This window comes from Lactuca sativa, chromosome 2 (genome assembly GCF_002870075.4).
Source record: "Lactuca sativa cultivar Salinas chromosome 2, Lsat_Salinas_v11, whole genome shotgun sequence".
NCBI classification, from domain to species: domain Eukaryota; kingdom Viridiplantae; phylum Streptophyta; class Magnoliopsida; order Asterales; family Asteraceae; genus Lactuca; species Lactuca sativa.
Window position 1 is genome coordinate 222,435,236 of NC_056624.2, and position 7,507 is coordinate 222,442,742.

Here is a 7,507-nt window from a genome sequence, read left to right on the forward strand (position 1 = left end):
TTTATTAGGTATCGGTTTCTCCATAAATCTTGTCAAAAACAAGAATAGCCGCCCCATCTTTCTTCTCTATTTTTTTTTCTCTTAAACCATTATTCTCTAATCCTCTTCGTCCTCATGTTAATGGTTATGTTTCAATTGATGCTTTGTGTGTTCATAATAGAATGTAGCACCATAAGTTGGTTCCTTTTTGCTCATGTATTCTTAGAATTTGCATATTGTCTCTTCCTTGCATCTTCAATTATCACACCTCTGTTTTGGCTTCACACAAATCTCTACAAACTGAAGCAAGCATATCCATCTTTTGGCGATCTATGCCATCATTTATCATAATTAATATTGTTCATAATTTAACTCCATTATTTATAGTTTTTGGGTTCAAAATTCAAACATGTTCAGTTTTTGCTTTTTTAAAAAACTTATTAAATAAGCATATCAATAATTTTGTTATCTTTAATATATATTAAAATAATTTGGGCCATTGATTGTATTTCAATCTTATGTTTTCCACCCTTAGATCAAATTGATGACATCACTTCTCCAAATGAAATGTATTTAATTCCAATAAAATCTTTCTAATTGTCAAACAAAATTAACTTAAATTCATTGAAATGAAATGTATTTAATTCTAGTAAACGTTTCCCATATTTTAAATCTTGAATTTCTGGTTATAAAGGTTTTAAAATGGTCAACATTAAAAACATATTACAAAAAAACCTTTAATATAAATTTGTTTATATTAGTAAACCATTAATACCAAAAATCAGATTCAAATTAAGACATAAATATATGATTCATCCTTGAATCTATGGCTCACACTTATTTCCAGTCGTTGCTTTGCTTCAAACCTTCTCCTACAACATCATTCTTATTGTTTATAACTTTCATCATCATTATCTGCTTCAAACATTCGTTGTTGTGCACTAGAAGGTCAGTACCTTCTTTCGTTTAATTAATAAAGATATATTTTTTTAGTGTTTGAATGTAAATTAATATCCTAATATGATGGTTGAATTACAAAATTTCTAACTTTAAATTGTAATCATAACTAAAGGTTATTGATATTGTTGGATGAATTTTTTAAAATTTTAAGTATGATTTGAAGGTTTAGGGGCAGAAAGGTAATTTTATTTGTGATAGAATAAAGAAGGAAGATTCAAATTTACCTTTTGAAGGTATCAATAAACTCCTAAATTTATGTGATTTATTTTAATTTGATAGCAAATTAGATGCAGGAAACCTTTAAGTAAGGAAACTTAAGGGCAAAAGGGTAATTCGACTTAGGAAACTATAAAAGCATTGGGATGGAAAAGCAACTCAACAATAGATATTGAGATGACATGTATACTAAAGTGATTCTTTTAGCATGATACTTCCAATTTTTATCCGAAGGCTAAATCATTAATTTAGTATGGACTATGTTCATCAGAAGGGTAAACCGGTAATTTAATTTAAAAATGGATCAAATCGGTGGTTGCTAATATTTATGTCTGTTTGAGTATCTCAACTTGGCTATTGTTTCTGACTTTATTGTCGAATATAATAACTTCATATTATACTATTTTTAGGAATGTATGTTTAAAGTACATTGTTATACCATTTTTAATAGTAACATGTTGTGATTTTTTCGTGTTGTAAATGACTTTTAATTTACCTTTTATTCACTATTAATGGGATGGATTTTATAAACAATTTAATCCATAAAGGGTTAAACTATAACTATTATAATTTGTATATGTTTCTGTACAGTAAATAAAACATTTCAAAGATTGTTTTCTATGACTAACAAAATTATGTTTCTGTTTTTGAAATCTCATAAAACATTATATAAGGTTTTTTAGCTTAACATATTACATCATTTTGTCTAGATTAAGTCAAACAAAACAACAATGTACAACTTTTTATATTAAATGCTTAACCTATTAACTTGGACTCGATCCTCAACAACCTCTATAAACTTAAATAGCTATGTGATTTTTTTACAAATTATAGCAACATACTTATCATGAAAAAAGAACTTTTAATGTAAACTACAACTTAGTTTTTTTATCGGTAACAACAATATACCACACTTAATATCAGCATCCTTGTCTACCGGTTTCTCTAAATATTAATACATGAACCATATCAAAAGTAGGCTAAGAAGTTAGAATCTAAATTAGGAATGATCTTATTTCCTTGAATATCAGATTTACAGTATTATAGACAAAGTTTTTATTTGATTCTTAAATTTTCTATGTGGTTGTATTTATATGGTAGAATCAAATTGTATAATTACAATTAACATTTTTTTTATTAAACTTTGTATGTATGTATGAAACAAAAATAAGTATATTTTTGAAGGAAGATTGTTCAAAATAATTTGCATAATCTAAATACATGTTAGTTTAGTTCATTTCCTATACAGTGACATCCCCATTTTCATGGCCAGAAAAGTCCGATTTTGTTTATGCTTTATGAAAATTAGAGTACCTCTTTTAATAAAAATGTTGTGGAATTTATTCCTAGAAAAAAAACGATAAATACGTTATCAAAGCATTTCCGAAGAAACGTATTTTATTCATTTTTAAACATTTGGGATGTCATCATCAATACAGAAACATAAATCTAAAGAGAACTCACATTCATTTACACTAGTGATCTATATCTCCTTAATCTCTCAGTGTAATGTCACTTCATATCGACACCTGTGATATAAATAAACTGAGTGGGTCGGGTTGGGAAACCTGGTGAGTACATAGGGTTTTCAACCCACAATAATATAATTATTATGTTTAAACAATCAAACAATCAACCCAATTACTCATCCTCATTATCTTCTTTAGTCTTAAGGGTCTACCATAAGAATCAGCTATTCCACGTTTATTCATTCCTAAGGATCATCCTAAAGAATCGACACGAAGTCCATCGTTGCCACGGTTTACACAACAAGCACTAAGTCTGCATAGTCGCCATGGTTTAGGCACTAAGTCTGCATAGTCGCCAGGGTTTAGGCATCAAGTCTACATGATCACCAAGGTTTAGGTATCAAGTCTGCATGATCACCAAGGTTTAGGCATCAAGTCTGCATGATCACCAAGGTTTAGGCACCAAGTCTGCATGGACACCAGGGTTTAGAGTACACCAGGTGAACACATCGTTCACAACAGCTACAGGTTGTGAGCCTGCTAGTGGTCCACTGGACTGTCTAGAATAGTCTGTGATTGTCATCCATACTCTGCTGAATGACGGGGCCATCATTTGGGAAAGGTTTCTCACATCGTCCACCTCTCACTCTCACCTCGTGGTCTATAACATATCTCAACTCATCATCTAACTCATATTCCATCTATTACATCCACCCATGTTTTACCCCAACATTATCATAGATATAAAATACATATACAGCTTAAATCATTTAAAACATGTATAAAATCGTTCATCTAGCATAGACAACAAGTACTCAGATAATATGCACACATAACACGTAATTTATATAAAATATTTCATATCTATGTGTAAGATGAAAGTAACTATGCACTCACCTGAGAAGGTGGTGACTCGGTACTCGGACAACGCTTCTTTTACTTTAAAATAATTTCCTTCGACGAAACCTAGTATTATTACCACTTGATTTTAGTCTAATATTTACCGTAACTAATTATTAGTCTTATTATTATTATTATATAAGCGTTTAAACAATACTTTCCAACCACTATGTATAGACAGGGGCCAGACATAAAACACCGGAGGGCAGGATCATTTTGGCATATAGCACTTCTGAAATCCAACAACCCTATGTGGCTCTTTAAACCGGATTCCCGTACCGCGAGTAGTTAAAAAGATATTATAACGACACTTATATAATAATAGCTCAAATATTTATTATAAGTTCATAATAACAATACTAATTTTAAATATAAGCTATATTAAAATAGGGTAAGCATAACTTACTTACAAGGGAGTTTTAGCTAGGGGTCGGGCTCTGCAGGGGCAGAACTTCGTCGCTGAATCTTTCTAAGAAAGATTCGTGCAGCACTTCGGCGCTCACCTTACTATACTAAAACTACAGAAAGAGAAGTCGAATCACGAGGGACCGAAATGCTCGGGGAATAAGAAGAGAAAGACTCTTGAATCAAGAGAATGGTACAAGAAATATGAGAGCCCAAGCCTCTTATTATAGTAATTGAATTTACAAAAACTACCCTCCATAATTACTTAATGACCTTATAGTTATATAAACGACTAAACACCCCTTCATAATACTATTTTAAATAGAGTTAACGATATTTGTACTAAACTAATGTCGAAAGAACTCAACGTTAGTCTTATAATGACCGCATTGTCAATACCTTTCTAATGATATATACATATGTATATATATGTGTACGTATATATGATTTATACTTTATTTTAGTACGTAAATATGCTATTATAATTTGTAACTCGTTCATACGAACTCCGTTTTTGACGTTATTTATATCCACGTGTAGGTGGAGACGTACTCTACAACTTTCGTTTAGACTCCGTCGGCTAATTTTGACTTTATTTTTAAAGTTATATTTTTAACAGGCCAAGATAGAATTGGTCCGTTAAAATCTCATAACTTCTTCATCCGATGTCCATTTTCGTCTGTCTTTTTATCGTTACGATACTAATAACAAGATCTCCGATTCTCGTTTAGGTTGTGTCGGCTAAAAACCGCTCGATCTAATACTCGAACTTCGGGTTGTACACCGCTAAGCCGAAACTTCGAAAAATCATAACTTCCTCATACTAAGTCAGATTTGGGTGTTCTTTTTATGAACGCTCTCAGGTTAACATAGTCTACGACTTTAATTTAGATTACGAAGGCTAAAAGTCGCTCTATCATAAATTCACTATTTACGTCTTCCCGGTGTTGTGTCGGTTCCGTCGCGAAACTTCGACGGGTCATAACTTCTTCGTTATAACTCGGATTTCGGCGCTCTTTATATGTATGGAACCCTTGAGACATATCCTACAACTTGGTTAAGATTATTTATTCTAAATAATCTTTTGTTGAAAAGTCGTTTTCGACCCATATTATCTGTAAATTGACAAGCCCGGATCTACGGACGTTACATATACTTTCCTGTAACATTGGAATTTTTTGTCATGTTACATTCAAAAGATGGGTTATTAGAACAGGCACCATAGGTGTTTGACGAAATGTTTCAAAGAATCTTACACAAGTTCTCTACGCTCATCTCATAACCAGGTATAAATTTTGCTTTTTTTTTTCTAGATTTTTAGCATCATGTGTTTTTGATGTTTGCAACTTTGTAGTGTTACATGTTTTCTTTTGTTTCGTCCTCAAGTTTTTCTATCTCTGATAGGGCTTCATTTTTTCTATTTATTGTAAACTATCGATTCAATCTATTGCACTTTGTGATGACTTTTATCAGCGTGATAAGATTATAATAAATTGTCCATTTCTTCGTTTTTAAGAAAAAGATGTTCTAAGTGGATTACCATCTGCGACTGTAGTATTTTATTTTGTTGATTAAGCAATCTATGATTTGACTAGGATGGTTTGTACGGATTATGTTTGGACTCATAATTGTTCCTGTCATAAAAAAATGCATCCAACAAAAAGTGAAAGACGATTTTTTATATTAATATCCTCATCTAACTTTAAAGGATCTTTTTTCAGCTTTGATGGCATGTAACAGAGTTTTGGCTGAAATTTTCAATTTTGTTGGCATATAACAGGTTATAACTTAAATAATGATATTAGATATTTGGAAAATTAGGTTTTCTTCGGTTCTAAAATTATTTTGTAGAAAATGGTCCAATTTGGTATTATTGATCTCACAAAAGGCAAGTCTCATATCTCTTTTAGCGTATCCATTGAGTTTAATAGTTTCTTGTATATATTTGTTTTTTTTAATGTTAAATCTTGATTTAATGAATGCAAGTCAACATGTAGTAAAGGTGCAAGAAGAGCAAAGTATTAAATATGGGATGATCATGCCTACGTCAAGCCAAAATAAACTTCTAAAGTAACAAATGTTAAATTGGAAAGATAGACGCTTGTAATGCAGAATACATATTATACTTCCCAAATAAATAACCAAAACCTAACCTCATCGCCAAATAAATTACATTTTAACTAACATCAATAAATTATGATTATACTGTCTTGATTTTTAATTATACATTATATAGAATCACTTAATATATAGTCAGTATTCTTATATTCGTATCGGTTTTGAACTACAAAAACTTTATTCAAATAATAAAAATGAAATGAAACATATACGATGATATTAATACAAAAATAACCTTCAAATTTGGTTTGATACAAAAAAATAGTCTAAAACTTATTTCTAAAAGCAACAAGAAATAACAATGAACTTTTAAAAAGAAATGAGAAACTGAAGCGAACTTTTCAAAACCATCAAGAATGTATTATATATGATGATAATAATGCTAAAAATCACTTAATTTGGTCTGATGAAAAAAAGTAATTTTATATGAAAGTAGGATTGCAGTAATACTAAAAGAACCTATATGTTTTTTATCTGATGCAAAAATGGTCAAAACATACTTCTAAATCGGCAAGAAATAGAAATGAAATCTTAATTCATCTTAAAATAACAATTTAATAGATATATGTAAAAGATATGAATACTCAGCAGTTAAGACCATAGACCTTACACAAACGTCTGCAAATGTCTTGAAGTAAGCATTCATTTTTCCATTATTTTATCATTATCATAAAAAAATAAAAAAATAAAAAGCGACATCATCATGTGTTTATTTTTTAATTCGTCTCATAATAACAAGTAATTTGTGTGCCAATTATGTACTTTTGACATTTTCAATAAGTCACGGGCAAAATCTAAATCGAGCAAACATAATTGTTTTTATATTTATTTGTTAGAGTTTCTTTATATTTAATATTGTGGGGGGTTTATGTGGTTCATTTTGAATAAACATAAATACGTTTCTATTTTTTTAAATAAACAATTCTATTTTGCAATATAACCATGAAATAACAATGTATTTTGAAAGTACATTGTCAAATGTTAGATTATACTTGCGTAGACCTGTTTTCGCGCATGGTCAGCTATATGTAGCTGTTTTCCGTGTCACAAGTAAAAAAGGTTTGAAGATACTTTGTGACGAGAAAGGCCGTTCAACTAATCAAACAAAAAAATTGTTCATAGAGAGGTCCTTCAACGACTATATATATTTACCGATTTCAGTGTATTTTCTATAGATTTCAATAATACCAATAATCCTGATTTTTTTATAATTATTTTGTAATATCTATATATATTTATATTTTATTTATGCGTTCCTCACATTTAACGCGGGTTATAATATACTATTGTTAAAACAAAAAAAAATTAAAAAAATGACATGAAACTTAAAAAGGAAATGTGACAAAGGCCTCATACACCTCCCAAACGTCAAACCCTAATTGCATTTGATTGGACGATGAACACTTTAACTGTTCAGATCCTAACGACTGTAATTGTATGAATTACTGTAGCAATCAGAT